This window comes from Neoarius graeffei, chromosome 8 (assembly GCF_027579695.1).
Source record: "Neoarius graeffei isolate fNeoGra1 chromosome 8, fNeoGra1.pri, whole genome shotgun sequence".
In the NCBI taxonomy this organism is placed as follows: domain Eukaryota; kingdom Metazoa; phylum Chordata; class Actinopteri; order Siluriformes; family Ariidae; genus Neoarius; species Neoarius graeffei.
In genome coordinates, this window is record NC_083576.1 from 65,490,679 (window position 1) to 65,508,141 (window position 17,463).

A 17,463-nucleotide genomic window follows, 5' to 3' on the forward strand; every position below is an offset into this window, starting at 1 on the left:
TTTTTGTTCACTGGGTTTCCAAATCAGCTTCAGATCCACTGCAACCCTGAGCAGGATTAAAGCAGTTACTGAAGATGAATGAATGAAAGAAAAGTTTGGTTCATATGAGACAACATTATTTAAAACTCATTGTGTGGTTTTAGTGATTCAGTTTTAGTATTTACGCCGTGTGTCTAAAAATGTAATCCCTGTTCTGAAGGGATAATGTCAATGCTCCATATAGTGAACTTGTTATGCAATAAAATGTGCAACTTATATATATATATATATATATATATATATATATATAAAAGGCGGCACGGTGGTGTAGTGGTTAGCGCTGTCAACTCACAGCAAGAAGGTCCGGGTTCGAGCCCCGTGGCCGGCGAGGGCCTTTCTGTGCGGAGTTTGTATGTTCTCCCCGTGTCCGCGTGGGTTTCCTCCGGGTGCTCCGGTTTCCGCCACAGTCCAAAGACATGCAGGTTAGGTTAACTGGTGACTCTAAATTGACCGTAGGTGTGAATGGTTGTCTGTGTCTATGTGTCAGTCCTGTGATGACCTGGCGACTTGTCCAGGGTGTACCCTGCCCCTCCCCGTAGTCAGTTGGGATAGGCTCCAGCTTGCCTGCGACCCTGTAGAACAGGATAAAGCGGCTAGAGATAATGAGATGAGATTTATTTTTAATTTTTCTGAGCCTCTCAATAAGGCAATTTTTCTATACTTTTTCACGGTAGATAATGCAAATAGCCCTCTGTATTTAATCCTTCGTTTGTCTAATTTTTATTTCAGTTTTATTTGTTAACTGTTTGACATTTTCTTGCTACTGTAACACGTGAATTTCCCCGATGTGGGATGAATAAAGTGAATCTAATCTAATTTGTATCGTATGGAGACTTTTACTTTGCCTCATAGTCCCTCCAGTGGTGCCGACTGTTTAACCTTCCCTAGCGACTAAAAATCTGATTTAGAGAATTGCGAAAAATTTTGGCATTCTCCATTCTCGTTGTCAAGAAGCAGCAAAAATAAATAAATATTTTAAAATCCTTTTACCGATTTGTTAATAACGTAATCTAACGACTTTTGGCGGTGTTTCATAGCACGACTTCCGGTGAGAATTGTATGCAAATTAGACGTGTTTACGTAAGGTGGGTGCGTCATCACGTAATCTAACGACTTTTAGCGACGTAGGGAGTCAGTCCGAAATCCCAAATCACTCACTACTCAGTGGACTATATAGTGAGTTCGCCATTTTGTAGTGCTGTCCGAATGTAAAGCCCGCGACCCTGCACGGCATAAGCGGTTACGGATAATGGATGGATAGATGGACATACAGTGGTGCTTGAAAGTTTGTGAACCCTTTAGAATTTTCTATATTTCTGCATAAATATGACCCAAAACAAAATCAGATTTTCACACAAGTCCTAAAAGTAGATAAAGAGAACCCAGTTAAACAAATTAGATAAAAATATTATACTTGGTCATTTATTTGTTGAGGAAAATGATCCAATATTACATATCTGTAAGTGGCAAAAGTATGTGAACCTTTGCTTTCAGTATCTGGTGTGACCCCCTTGTGCAGCAATAACTGCAACTAAACGTTTCCGGTAACTGTTGATCAGTCCTGCACACCGGCTTGGAGGAATTTTAGCCCATTCCTCCGTACAGAACAGCTTCAACTCTGGGATGTTGGTGGGTTTCCTCACATGAACTGCTCACTTCAGGTCCTTCCACAACATTTCCATTGGATTAAGGTCAGGACTTTGACTTGGCCATTCCAAAACATTAACTTTATTCTTCTTTAACCATTCTTTGGTAGAACGACTTGTGTGCTTAGGGTCGTTGTCTTGCTGCATGACCCACCTTCTCTTGAGATTCAGTTCATGGACAGATGTCCTGACATTTTCCTTTAGAATTCACTGGTATAATTCAGAATTCATTGTTCCATCAATGATGGCAAGCTGTCCTGGCCCAGATGCAGCAAAACAGGCCCAAACCATGATACTACCACCACCATGTTTCACAGATGGGATAAGGTTCTTATGCTGGAATGCAGTGTTTTCCTTTCTCCAAACATAACGCTTTTCATTTCAACCAAAAAGGTCTATTTTGGTCTCATCAGTCCACAAAACATTTTTCCAATAGCCTTCTGGCTTGTCCATGTGATCTTTAGCAAACTGCAGATGAGCAGCAATGTTCTTTTTGGAGAGCAGTGGCTTTCTCCTTGCAACCCTGCCATGCACACCATTGTTGTTCAGTGTTCTCCTGATGGTGGACTCATGAATATTAACATTAGCCAATGTCAGAGAGGCCTTCAGTTGCTAAAAGTTACCCTGGGGTCCTTTGTGACCTCGCTGACTATTACACGCCTTGCTCTTGGAGTGATCTTTGTTGGTCGACCACTCCTGGGGAGGGTAACAATGGTCTTGAATTTCCTCCATTTGTACACAATCTGTCTGACTGTGGATTGGTGGAGTCCAAACTCTTTAGAGATGGTTTTGTAACCTTTTCCAGCCTGATGAGCATCAACAACGCTTTTTCTGAGGTCCTCAGAAATCTCCTTTGTTCGTGCCATGATACACTTCCACAAACATGTGTTGTGAAAATCAGACTTTGATAGATCCCTGTTCTTTAAATAAAACAGGGCGCCCACTCACACCTGATTGTCATCCCATTGATTGAAAACACCTGACTCTAATTCCACCTTCAAATTAACTGCTAATCCTAGAGGTTCACATACTTTTGCCACTCACAGATATGTAATATTTAATAATTTCCCTCAATAAATAAATGACCAAGTATAATATTTTTGTCTCATTTGTTTAACTGGGTTCTCTTTATCTACTTGTGTGAAAATCTGATGATGTTTTAGGCCATATTTATGCAGGAATATAGAAAATTCTAAAGGGTTCACAAACTTTCAAGCATTGAACCAGGATTGAAAAAATAAGGAGGAAGAAACACATTATAAACAGACATTCCAGTAGAATTAAAAATAGTCAGAGAATAGAAAAAAAAGCTAAACCAGAGTAAGACAGATAAAATACAAGAATAAAAGTGACAGTGCAGAGCGAGGAATTTAATCAAAAGCCTCAAATTTGATTTAATAAAAGGCAGCAGCAAAGAAGAACTTAAAGGAACAGTCCACCGTACTTCCATAATGAAATATGCTCTTATCTGAATTGAGACGAGCTGCTCCGTACCTCTCCGAGCTTTGCGTGACCTCCCAGTCAGTCAGACGCAGTCAGACATGCTGTCACTCCTGTTAGCAATGTAGCTAGGCTCACTATGGCCAATGGTATTTTTTGGGGCTGTAGTTAGATGCAACTAAACTCTTCCGCATTTTTCCTGTTTACATAGGTTTATATGACCAGTGATATGAAACAAGTTCAGTTACACAAATTGAAACGTAGCGATTTTCTATGCTACGGAAAGTCCGCACTATAATGACAGGCGTACTAACACCTTCTGCGCGCTTCGACAGCGCATTGATACGGAGCTCAGATTTCAATGCGCTGCCGAAGCGCGCAGAAGGTGTTAGTACGCCTGTCATTATAGTGCGGACTTTCCATAGCATAGAAAATCACTACGTTTCAATTTGTGTAACTGAACTTGTTTCATATCACTGGTCATATAAACCTATGTAAACAGGAAAAACGCGGAAGAGTTTGGTCGCATCTAACTACAGCCCCAAAAAATACCATTGGCCATACTGAGCCTAGCTACATTGCTAACAGGAGTGACAGCGCGTCTGACTGCGTCTGACTGACTGGGAGGTCACGCAAAGCTCGGAGAGGTACGGAGCAGCTCGTCTCAATTCAGATAAGAGCATATTTCATTATGGAAGTACGGTGGACTGTTCCTTTAAATATTCAGCCTTGATTTAAAAGAAGTGAAAGATGCAGCAGACATGAAGTACTTTGTTTTTGAATGTGAGAAATACACTCAGTGTAATATCTCATCTTATCTCATTATCTCTAGCCGCTTTATCCTGTTCTACAGGGTCGCAGGCAAGCTGGAGCCTATCCCAGCTGACTACGGGCGAAAGGCGGGGTACACCCTGGACAAGTCGCCAGGTCATCACAGGGCTGACACATAGACACAGACAACCATTCACACTCACATTCACACCTACGGTCAATTTAGAGTCACCAGTTAACCTAACCTGCATGTCTTTGGACTGTGGGGGAAACCGGAGCACCCGGAGGAAACCCACGCGGACACGGGGAGAACATGCAAACTCCACACAGAAAGGCCCTCGCCGGCCATGGGGCTCGAACCCGGACCTTCTTCCTGTGAGGCAACAGCGCTAACCACTACACCACCGTGCCACCAATCGTGGTCATATTTCCTTCTTTTTTTGCTTGGCCCAGACTCTGTCTCCTCACTCACTGTAGCTTTAGGTACTAAAAATCGATCCATTTTGTCTCTGGCAAAGGCTAGCTGAAGTTCGCTAAATGTCCGCAATAGTAACTTATTCTGGTTTATTTTTCCTCACGTTGTGCCCCCCCTGAAGAACTCTGGCGCCCCCTAGGGGAGGCGCGCCCCACACTTTGAAAAGCCCTGCTATGAAGTCCCTCGATAGTGAGTAGGGAGTAGTTTGGTTTTTTTTAAATTTAATCCAATATCTACCTGTTCCGGCGGCACGGTGGTGTAGTGGTTAGCGCTGTCGCCTCACAGCAAGAAGGTCTGGGTTCGAGCCCCGTGGCCGGCGAGGGCCTTTCTGTGTGGAGTTTGCATGTTCTCCCCATGTCCGCGTGGGTTTCCTCCGGGTGCTCCGGTTTCCCCCACAGTCCAAAGACATGCAGGTTAGGTTAACTGGTGACTCCAAATTGACCGTAGGTGTGAATGTGAGTGTGAATGGTTGTCTGTGTCTATGTGTCAGCCCTGTGATGACCTGGCGACTTGTCCAGGGTGTACCCCGCCTTTCGCCCGTAGTCAGCTGGGATAGGCTCCAGCTTGCTTGCGACCCTGTAGAACAGGGGTGTCAAACCTGATCCATAAAGGGCCTTGTGGCTGCAGGTTTTCATTCCAGCCATGCAGCAGCACACCTGACTTGGCTCATTCAATCAACTGAACTGTCTTCACACAGTCAAATACTTGCAGCCACACCCACCCTTGATTAAAGGGTGGGTGTGTCAGTTGATTGAATAAGCCAAATCAGGGTGCTGCTGCATGGCTGGAATGAAAACCTGCAGCCACATGGCCCTTTATGGATCAGGTTTGACACCCCTGCTGTAGAAGGATAAAGCGGCTAGAGATAATGAGAATGAGATGAGAGCTACCTGTTCCACACTCCAGCCCAGTTGGTGGCGGTAATGCTCCTTTAAGTTGGTTGCCAACCGCCATAAAACCCTAAAGAAGAAGAAGAGTAGGGAGTAGGGAATGAGTGAGTGATTTCGGACACAGGGAGTGACTGGTGAGATTTTTTTTGGCGACACTGGTTTCCGGTTTCCTGCTGTGGGTGGATTATTCTGCTGCGCGACATTTACTCGGTTCAGTAAAAGGTATGTTATATTTGTTTGTCTGTATCGCAGTTTAATCGTGAGGTACCGAGCTGCGGATCAGACCCAGTGGGTTCCAGTCAGAAGTGTAAAGTGGAGCTGGTTCTGTCGCTGGATCGGGTCGTGCACAGCTCAGACAGAGAACTCGGACAGTCTCATAGAAAATGTCGCCATTTATGGATGATTTCCACATGTATGTTTACGTGGAGGAAAAAAAATAGGACATGAAGCGTTTCTAAATCATTTGAGACCACTGCTGTAATTTTAATATAAACCATTATTAATCATTATCCTGGTTTGTGTTGCTCTTTATGACTATTTGCCTGTTCTCCCAGAGCAGCATGGCTCTGACATCTGTGCAATCTCTTCACTAAAGCACATGGACACACACTAATATGTACGCAGGGTGCCCAAACTTTTGCAAACTAACTGAAAATGTCTGTTACTGTGAATAGTTAAGTGAGCAGAAGATGAACTGATCACCAAAAGGCATAAAGGTAAAGACGACATTTCTTTGCAGCGTTTTCTGCAAGGCTTGTGTATTATTTTTGTTTTGTACAATTGGAAAGTGAAAAAAGAAAAGGAACACGATGTGAAAGTTTGGGCACCCCAATACATTTGAGTTCTCAGGTAACTTTTACCAAGGTTCCAGACCTTAAAGTGCCATTCCACCATTGGATGTATTTTTTTGGCATAAAATACAATATATTTTATGACAACATGACTAGACAGAGAAATCTTTTAGCTTCAAAATGATATCTCAAACATAATTTTTTGACAACGACAAGTATATTAATTTTGCGACCAAAGTCACCTACCCTTTTAATTTCCGCGCGGTAGTGAAACGTGATGTCATCGGCAGGTTCCCCTTCTTGTGTACGACGTCACGTGTGACGTGTCACAGATTATCAGCAATGGCGGATAGAACGCGATTGTCAGCTTCGGAAAAGAAGCGAAGGAAAATAGCAAGTGATGCCCAAAGGAGACGGTCGATGGTGAATATCGGCACAGCAATCGACAAGTGGAAATCGCGTTCTATCCGCCATTGCTCATAATCTGTGCCACGTCACACGTGACGTGGTACACAAGAAGGGGAACCTGCCGATGACATCACGTTTCACTACCGTGCGGAAATTAAAAGGGTAGGTGACTTTGGTCGCAAAATTAATATACTTGTCGTTGTAAAAAAATTGTTTAATATATATTTTTTTAAGATATTTTTTTGGGCTTTCTGCACCCCTATTGGATAGGACAGTGTAGAGACAGGAAATGAGCAGGAGAGAGAGACGGGGAGGGATCGGGAAATGACCCCGGGTCGGAATCGAACCCGGGTCCCCGGACCCACGGCACGGCGCCCTATCCACCTGAGCCACGACGCCCCCTTAATATATCATTTTGAAGCTAAAAGATTTCCCTGTCTAGTCATGTTGTCAAAATATATTGTATTTTATGCCAAAGAATACATCCAATGGTGGAATGGCACTTTAATTAGCTTATTGAGCTGTGGCTTCTTCAAATTCTTCATTAAGAAAGGTCAGATGATGCAGATTTCAAAGCTGTATAAATTCTCTGACTCCTCAAACTTGTCTCTAAAATCAACAGCCATGGGCTCCTCTAAGCAACTCCCTCGCATTCTGAATAATAAAATAACTGATGCTCACAAAGCAGGAGAAGGCTACAAGAACGTAGCAAAGTGTTTTCAGGTAGCTGTTTCCTCAGACTGTAATGTTATTAAGAAATGGCAGTTAACAGAAACGGTGGAGATCAAGGTGAGGTCTGGAAGATGAAGAAAACTTTCTGAAAGAACTGCTCATTGGATTGCTAGAAAGGCAAATAAAAACCCCTGTTTGACTGCAAAAGACCTTCAGAAAGATTTAGCAGACCCTGGAGTGGTGGTGCACTGTTCTGCTATGCAGCAACACCTGAACAAATATGACCTTCATGGAAGAGTCATCAGAAGAAAACCGTTCCTGCGTCCGAGCCAAAAAATTCAGCGTCTGAAGTTTGCAAATGAACATCTAAATAAGCCTGATGCATTTTGGAAACAAGTCCTGTGGACTGATGAACTCAAAATAGAACCTTTTGGCCACAATGTGCAAAGGTATGTTTGGAGAAAAAAGGGTGCCAAATTCCAGGAAAAGAACACCTCTCCAACTCTGAAGCATGGGTGTGGATCGATCATGCTTTGGGGTTGTGTTGCAGCCAGTGGCACAGGGTACATTTCATTGGTCGAGGGAAGCATGGATTCGAATAAATACCAGCAAATTCTGGAAGCAAACATCACACCATCTGTAAAAAAGTTGAAGTTAAAAAGAGGACGGGTCCTACAATAAGACGATGATCCAAAACACACCTCAAAATCTACAATGGAATACCTCAAGAGGCCCAAGCTGAAGGTTTTGCCCTGGCCCTCACAGTTAGTCCCCTGACCTAAACATCATTGAAAATCTGTGGATAGATCTCAAAAGAGCAGTGCATGCAAGACAGCCCAAGATACTTGTAGAACTGGAAGCCTTTTGCAAGGACGAATGTGTGAAAATCCCCCAGGCAAGAACTGAAAGATTATTAGCTGGCTACAAAAAGTGTTTACAAGCTGTGATACTTGCCAAAGGGGGTGTTACTAGGTACTAACCATGCAGGGTGCCCAAACTTTTGCTTCAGGCCCTTTTCCTTTTTTGTCATTTTGAAAATGTAGAAGATGAAGAAAAATTGTTTTTGCTTAAAATATAAAGGGAATGAGTCATCTTTAACTTCATGCCTTTTGGAGATCATTTCATCTTCAACTTGCTTAACTGTTCACAGTAACAGCAATTTTGACCAGGGGTGCCCAAACTTTTGCATATCACTGTGTGTGTACGTGTTTTATTTATTTATATATAATATAGTGTGTGTAATGCCCTTTAAAATGGAATATTTGAAAGTAATAATCTCCAGTGTCCATTGTGTAATACAGTAACAGTCATAAAATGCATAAATGTAAAGAATACTACTATATTTTGTAATTCTGGTAATCAAAATATATAATAGAGGTAAAAATATTTTCACTTTTTTTTTTTACTGATGATTTTGATGCATTTTATTCCTACATGTTGACAATCCAATTATATTACAAATCATATTTTGTGGGGAACAAAGTCCAAATTTGTATGATGTGCAATTTTTAAATAACAAACCATCTAAATAATCTAAGTTTGTATTTTAATCATTTATGCATGAAAGGGTTATATCGATATTAAAGACATACACTTCACACACACACCTAGAATATAGATCACTTTGTCGGTACATCATGACTGACTGGAGCCCAGCTGTTATGCAGCTGTGCCATCCCCCTCTACTTTGTTCGTCAGTGAACAAGGACTACCAAAGGAGTACCAAAGAATTGGGTGGTGAACCACTCCAAGAACAGCCGTGTATGGATTACAAGGCACCTGGGTGCAAGGGTATGCAGTAGTGGTAAAGATAGTAATAACATATCGCTGTTACATACTCCTCTGATTCCAGTTGTTGTCCAAATCATGGATTTATATTAATGTACTCCTTAACAGCTCATTCACAGTATACCACATACACCGATAAGCCATACCATTGAAACTGCTGAAAGGTGAAGTGATTGTTTCGTTATAGTAGCACCTGTCAAGTGGTGGGATATACTAGGTAGCAAGAGAACAGTCAGTTCTCAAAGTCGATGCATTGAAAATTGTCAAATGTAAGGATCTGAGCGATTTTTGACAAGGGCCAAATTGTGATGTTAGCTGTTTGGGTCAGAGCATCTCCAAACCAGCAGATCTTGTGGGGTGTTCCTGGTATGCAGTGGTTAGTACCTACCAAGAGTGACCAGAGGAAGGACAAGCGGTGACGTGGTCATGGGCACCCAAGGCTCGTTAATATAGTTAATGAGCTCTAGCCCATCTCTTCCAATCCCACAGAAGAGCTGTTGTTGCACAGTTTGCTGAAAAATGTAATGCTGGTCAGAGTTAGCCTGGGCCCGCCCATCCTAAGTGTGACGCAACACGGGGGGCTGTTGCGAACTTAGTCTGGCAAGGCAAGCTATCTCCAGCTCTTCCAAGCTCCCGAAAAATTGGGAGCCAATCAACTTTGAGCATCTCCAACGGCCCTGGGTAGAGGCGTGTTCAAGGCAGTGACGTAGTAGAACTGCGACTGGAAGCCATAGATTGTTTATACAATCTATGCCGGAAGCGCTTCAATCACTAGAAACATTACGAACATGGAGCAGCGGCAAGCCTTTGACACAGCGGTAGATGCTGTATTGAAAGCATTCAACGGGAAGTTCTCATTGAAAATGGAGCAAAGAGCAGCCCTGGAGGTATTTATTGAAAGGAAGGACGTTTTCGCCTTGCTCCCGACCGGCTTCGGTAAGAGTTTAATCTACCACTTAGCCCCGCTGGTAGCCAAATCAATGGGGCTCAGCAAGAATCCTATCGTTGTGGTCGTCTCGCCTTTGATCGCGCTATTATTGTCCTCTTCCTCTTCAGCTCCTCCTTCTTCTTCCTGTTACTCAAGCAGTTTCCGTCGTGTCACATACGTCAGAGGAAAGAGTGATGTGATTGGTTTAAGCTTCGTCACAGCCTTTTCTGGCTTCGACCAGTAGCAAACTGAGGCATTTCAGGGAGGCGGGTCAACCACGCGCTTTGGGAAACGGTTGGGCTTAATATCTTTGCCAGACCAATGCTCGCAGAGCTTTGAAGTTGCGTTAGCCAGACTAGGTCAGAGTATCCAAGCTGACTCCTATCCACTGCTGAAAGTGCATATAATGGGCATGTGAGCATCAGAACTGGATGATGGAGCGATGGAAGAAGGTGACCTGGTCTGATGAAATTTTATTTTTTTTCTTTTACATCATGTGTATGGCCAGGTGTGTGCGTGTCACTTACCTGGGGAGAAGGCACCATAATGCGTGATGGGAAGGCAAGCTGGTGGAGGCATTGTGATTTTCTGGGCAGTGTTCTGCTGGGAAACCTTGGGTCTTGTCATTTATGTGGATGTTACTTTGACACATCACCTATCTAAACATTTTTGCACATCAAGTACACCCCTTCATGGGAACGATATTCTTTACTGGCAGTGGCCTCTTTCAGCAGGATAATGTGCCCTGCCACACTGCAAATATTGTTCAGGAATGATTTGAGGCACATGAGGGTTGTCTTGGCATCCAAATTCCCCAGATCTCAGTCTGATCGAGTGTCTGTGGGATGTGCTGGACAAACAAATCCTGATTCATGGAGGCTCCATCTCACAACTTGCAGGGCATAAAGGATCTGCTGCTAACGGCTTGGTGCAGATACCACAGCATGTTTTTTCAGAATTCTGTGGAGTCTGTGCCTTGAAGGGACAGGGATTAGTCTGTGTTGGGTTGCAGCACCTGCTGTGGGTCCCCCCATCTGCATAACGTTAGCAAACTCAGATCTATGGTGTCTTACTCAGAACTGGAGATGCTTTTATGTCCTCACGCATTGATTACTGTAAAACACCTTTTTTTTTCTTCTCCCTTAACAAGCCTGTCTTGTCTTGCTTACAGTCAATCCAGAATGCTGCTTCTAGGTTACTTTTGGCCCTTTTCCACTACCCTTTTTCAGCTCGCTTCAGCTCACTTCAGCCCGACACGGCTCGCATTTCGACTACCTTAGAGCAGCACGACTCGGCTCGCTTCAGCCCTGCTTAGCACCCAAAACTCGCACGGTTTTGGAGTAGGGCTGAAGCGAGCCGAAGCGAGCCAAACCGAGCCGAGTGGGGCTAGGGGCGTGAGGAGACAGTCCCCTGTGCACTGATTGGTGAGGAGGAGTGTCCTCACATGCCCACACACGCCCCGCGAGCACGCTGGGATCTGTAAACCCGGAAGAAGAAGAATTACGAGAATTTCTGAAGCCTTATGCGCCTCGCCTCATCTATACGCTCTTGCCAGTATCTGTTGGCGTTGTCGGTGACAACAAGCCACAGCACCAAGACCAGCAACACTAACGACTCCATGTTTATTGTTTACTCTCCGGGTCGTGAGACTACCGCTTAAAAGATCACTGATGTCACTGTTTGCGCCGCCTAACGACATCACGTGACATCCACCCACTTTCGCTAACTCCACCCAATGTGTCCACCCACTTCCAGCCAGCACGGTTCAGCGCGGTTGTAGTCGAAATGCAACTCCAACAGCCCCACTCAGCTCAGCACGGCACGGCTCAGCCCAACTCAGCCGCGTTGGTAGTGGAAAAGCGGCATTACAAGGTCTAGCAGACACTCGCATCACACCTCTGCTCAGCTCCTTTCACTGGCATCCCGCGTGCTACAGGATACAGTTTAAGATTCTTATTATTACATATAGGGCACTGCATGGCCAAGCCCCCGCTTATTTCGCAGCCCTAATTCACCTCCATATGCCTGCACATTCCCTCGGAGCCAACAACTAAACCTGCTGTCAGTCCCACACACTTGTTTCAAGACCTGTGGTGAATGAGCTTTTGAGGTTGTCGCCCCCAAACTTTGGAATGCCTTGCCCACCCTTCTCAGGTTTGCTGTCTCTGTGGACTGTTTTAAAAGGCAACTGAAGACTCACTTGTTCAAACAAGCATTTGGGTGAACTCCTGGATATTCTCTCTTTATTCCTTATGCACTTTCTTCTTCTTTTTGTATACTATGTATCTTACTGTGTTTGTTTACATCCATGTGTTACCTGTATTTTTACCTGCCCTTGTAAAGCTCTTTGTGACTTTCATCTGTGAAAAGCACTACATACATGCGGTGGTGCTTGAAAGTTTGTGAACCCTTTAGAATTTCCTATATTTTTGCATAAATATGACCTAAAACATCAGATTTTCACAAGTCATAAGTAGATAAAGAGAACCCAGTTAAACAAATGAGACAATATTATACTTGGTCATTTATTTACTGAGGAAAATGATCCAATATTACATATCTGAGTGGCAAAAGTATGTGAACCTCTAGGATTAGCAGTTAATTTGAAGGTGAAATTAGTCAGGTGTTTGTCATCCCATTGATTGAAATCAGGTGTGAGTGGGCACCCTGTTTTATTTAAAGAACAGGGATCCATCAACGTCTGATCTTCACAACACACGTTTGTGGAAGTGTATCGTGGCACGAACAAAGGAGATTTCTGAGGACCTCAGAAAAAGTGTTGTTGATGCTCATCAGGCTGGAAAAGATTACAAAACGATCTCTAACGAGTTTGGACTCCACCAATTCACAGTCAGACAGATTGTGTACAAATGGAGGAAATTCAAGACCATTGTTGCCCTCCCCAGGAGTGGTCGACCAACAAAGATCACTCCAAGAGCAAGGCGTGTAATAGTCGGCGAGGTCACAAAGGACCCCAGGGTAACTTCTAAGCAAGCAACTGAAGGCCTCTCTCACATTGGCTAATGTTCATGAGTCCACCATCAGGAGAACACTGAACAACAATGGTTTGCATGGCAGGGTTGCAAGGAGAAAGCCACTACTCTCCAAAAAGAACATTTGCTGCTCATCTGCAGTTCACTAAAGATCACATGGACAAGCCAGAAGGCTATTGGCAAAATGTTTTGTGGACTGATGAGACCAAAATAGACCTTTTTGGTTGAAATGAGAAACGTTATGTTTGGAGAAAGGAAAACACTGCATTCCAGCATAAGAACCTTATCCCATCTGTGAAACATCGTGGTGGTGGTATCATGGTTTGGGCCTGTTTTGCTGCATCTGGGCCAGGACGGCTTGCCATCATTGATGGAACAATGAATTCTGAATTATACCAGCGAATTCTAAAGGAAAATGTCAGGACATCTGTCCCATGAACTGATTCTCAAGAGAAAGTGGGTCATGCAACAAGACAATGACCCTAAGCACACAAGTCATTCTACCAAAGAATGGTTAAAGAAGAATAAAGTGAATGTTTTGGAATGGCCAAGTCAAAGTCTTGAACTTAATCCATTCGAAATGTTGTGGAAGGACCTGAAGCGAGCAGTTCATGTGAGGAAATCCACCAACATCCCAGAGTTTAAGCTGTTCTGTATGGAGGAATGGGCTAAAATTCCTCCAAGCCGGTGTGCAGGACTGATCAACAGTTACCAGAAACGTTTAGTTGCAGTTATTGCTGCACAAGGGGGTCACACCAGATAGTGAAAGCAAAGGTCCACATACTTTTGCCACTCACAGATATGTAATATTGGATCATTTTCCTCAATAAATAAATGACCAAGTATAATATTTTTGTCTCATTTGTTTAACTGGGTTTTCTTTATCGACTTTTAGGACTTGTGTGAAAATCTGATGATGTTTTAGGTCATATTGATGCAGAAATATAGAAAATTCTAATGGGTTTACAAACTTTCAAGCACCACTGTACATTTTACTTACTTACTTGCTGTGGCTGTACAGCCCGATCTTGGAATAGCAGGCTCTGTTGCAGTTGCTGCAGATGTAGTCCATGCCTGGCTCTGTGGGTGCTGATGCTGCCCTCGGTTGTCTGTGCTCTCTTCTCTTCCCACTGCCCCTCTCTCTTCTGCTCACTCATCTGAATGCCTGCCTTGATGGCAAGCCTCCAACTCCTGCGGTCTGCAGCTGCATCTTCCCAACCCACTGGGTTGATGTTGCCTGCCTTCAGGTCATATTTACAAATGTCTTTATAGTGAAAAACAGGCCTTCCTGCAGGTCTGGAGCCAGTGGCAAGCTCAGCATACAGCATGTCCTTGGGGATTCAGCCATCCTGCATGCGACTGACATGACCAAGCCAGCACAAGTGTCTCTGGGTGACCAAGTCAAACATGCTTGGTATTCCAACCTGTGCCAGGACACACTTGTTTGGGGTGCTGTCTTGCCAGGTGATGCCCAAAATCCTTCTTAGGCAGCTCAGGTGGAAGGCATCGAGTCTGCACTCTTGAGAGTACAAGGTTCATGCTTTACTGCCATAGAGCAGAGTGCTAAGAATGCAGGCTTGGGACACCTTAATCTTGGTGTTGGTCAGCATGCCACCAAACTGTCTTTGCAAGGCGAGCCACTGCTGTTGCTGCTTTGCTGATACGTGTGTTCAGTTCAGCATCCAGGGAGAGGTTACTGGATATGGTAGAGCCAAGATGGGTGTAGTTGCTGATGGAGATGCTTGGAATGCTGCCGATGTCTTGGCCTAAGATGTTGGGCTTCTTGAGGCTGATGGTGAAGCTCGACACTCTCTACATGTGCATGTGAAGCAGCTGATGAGATGCTGTAGAGCTTCCTCAGTGTGCAGTCAGGACATCATCATCTGCAAGCATCATCTCCCTGATCAGGACAATCCGCACCTTGGTCTTTGCACGGAGGTGAGCGAGGTTAGAGGTTCCCATCACTTCTGGTGTGGAGGTATACGCTATCCTCTGATGGGCTGAAAGCGAAGAACAGCAGCAGGGAGAAGAATATGCTGAAGAGTGTCAGGGTAAGTACGCACCCCTATTTCATTGCTGCTCCTGATTGGAAATGGGTCTGAGGATGAGTCATACTGAATGATACCTTGCATGTCTTTATGAAAAGGCGTGATCATCCTCAGGAGCTTGAGGAGGGGGGCATCTAAGGCGAACAGGCCTTTCCTGCTGACGAGGTCAAAGGCCTTCGTCAGGTCAGCGAAGGCAATGTACAAGGGTCGTCTCTGCTCTCGTCACTTCTCTTGCAGCTGTCTCTGTGAAAAGATCATGTCAACTGTTGATGATCTTGCTCTGAATCCACATTGTGCCTTAGGGTGCACACGTTCTGCACGTGCCTGCAACCTGTTCAGTACTACATGGGTGAAGGCCTTCCCAATGATGCTGAGGAGGGATATTCTACGGTAGTTGTTGCTGTTTTTGTATCGCGTGATGTTGGCGTCATGCAGATCCTGGGGCACTGTACTTTCCTCCCAGCACAATAGCAGGAGCTCATGCAAATTGTGCAGAAGAATGGACTTCTTGCCAGCCTTGATGACCTCAGGGGGAATGTCATCCTTTCCTGGAGCTTTGTCACAGGCTAGGGAGTCAGCCTTGCTGAATTCCTTTACAGAGGGTGAAACATCATGCTCTTCCATGACTGGCAGGGCATCGATGCGCTCAACTGCTGTGTTGGTGACCAATGTTCTCCCTGGAGTACAGCTCTTGGTAATGCTCTGCCCATCTCTCCATCTTCTTGCTTTGGTCTGTTATGACCTCACCAGAAGCAGACTTCAGGGGTGCAATCTTGGTGGCACTTGGACTGAAGGCTTTCTTCATGCCATCGTACATGACCTGGATGTTGCCGTAGTCATTAGAGTGTTTGATGCTCTGGCAGAGGTTCAGCCAGTACTTGTTGGCACACTGTCTAGCGATCTGTTGGGCATTGTTCCTGGCTTTCCTGAGTGCAGTGAGTGTCCTCTCTGAAGGCTGTCTATTGTAGTTGAGCAGTGCTGCATGCTTGGCTGCAATTATTGGCTCAAGTTCAGTAATTCCTGCTTTGAACCAGTCTGGGTTCTGCCTCTGTCTTGCTGAAGGTGTCCATGGTGGAGTTGTAAATGGCATCATGGATGTGGTTCCATTTCTTTTCAGCGTTGCCTGTGGGGCAGTCCTTCAGGGCTTCTTCAAAGGAGTTGGCGAAGTATTCACACAGGTCTGGGATTGTTGTCCTGGCTGTGTTGATACGTGAGTGTCCTTTCTGCTTAGAGTGGTGGATTCATTTGGGCTGAAGATGCATCTTGCTGCCGACCATGGAGCGGTCGGTGTCCCAGTCAGTGCTGTGATATCTGCGAGTAACAAGGATACAGTTCAGCGAGGATCTTTGAGTGGCGATAAGATCCAGTTAGTGCCAGGGATGAGATCTGGGGTGCAGGTACAGATGTTCTGTGGGAGGAATCCCTCTGATGGTGGACTCGATCTCCTTGTAAAATTTCATCCTTGACCTCAGCTGATGAGCAGAGTGTAGGAGGATAAATTCTCAGGATGTTCACTGTGTCAGAGGAGGTTGAGAGACAGAGCGAGAGGATTTGGGCTGTGCCTTCGGATGACGGTTCCACTGATGACAGGAGAGAGTTTCTCACAGTGATTCCAACACCGTACAAGTGTGGTTCCTCTGGTTCCTTTCCCTGACAAAAGAATGTGTAGTCCTGTTCTCTGAGGCTGCCATTTGAATGGAGTCTGGTCTCCTGTAGTGTGGCAATGTCAGCGTTGAGCCTTTTGAGCTCTCGATTGATGATAGCTGCATTCCTGGAGTCATCAACCTGATGTAATCATTGGAGAGGCCAGGACACATTGTCCTGACATTTCCAGCTTGCTAGTCACAAGAGTGATGGTTTTCTCTTTCTTTGCCTGGTGTGAGGTTTACAGTCTGCTGGTCAGTTGTTACACTTAGCTCCAAGCACCCAGTGAAGCAGGCAGACTGTGGCGGGTCAGCACCTTACCGGCTGGGGGCTGCCCAGCTTGAAGCAGGTAATAGCTGACCAGTGAGACTACGATGATCCCTCCCACTGTCTGAGACAGCCTGTAGTGCCCAAACCTACACCAGTCGGTCTGGACTTATAACTCGTAACTGCTACCTCCCGTGTTTCTGACGCTGAGAACAGTGGCACCGGAGTGACTTTTCCAGGGCGCATACCTGGGCAAATTGCATGGAGATCCTGTGGTGCCCAGTCAACAGAATCCCCCTCTTAGCCTCACCGATGTGGTCCAGAGGAGAGCAGAGCAATATGTTTTGATATCCGCTTGGCTGCAGGAGCTGCCGGAAAGAGGTCAGTGTCGATGATCCAACTGCCTTAGGGGCCCCACTCCGGATTTTTCCTCTAGGTTTATTCTTGAAGCTATCCATGACTGGATATGGCCACGACGCAGCGGAGGTTTGAGATCAGAGTTTTCTTTTTCCTAGTTTGACTGCCTTCCCAGGCTTACAAGCTTCACCTCCCCGAAGCAACTGGTTTTAAGGCTCCAGAGACCCACCCTTGCCTCTTCTCCTGTCAGTAGAAGTAGTTCCGCCGGGCTTAGAGACTAAGTCGCACAAGCAGGCCAGGAGTTGG

At 45.0% G+C, this 17,463-nt stretch overlaps 1 protein-coding gene across 1 annotated transcript in view; it reads left to right on the plus strand.

Annotated features, from left to right (window-relative positions):
• The first annotated feature begins 5,361 nt into the window (after nucleotides 1–5,361).
• Nucleotides 5,362–17,463, plus strand: part of LOC132890795 (matrin-3-like) — a 47,936-nt gene continuing 35,834 nt past the window's right edge. The window contains exon 1 of the mRNA XM_060928036.1: nucleotides 5,362–5,483. The gene's annotated coding sequence lies outside the window, so the exon portion shown is untranslated. The remainder of the gene's footprint in view (nucleotides 5,484–17,463) is intronic.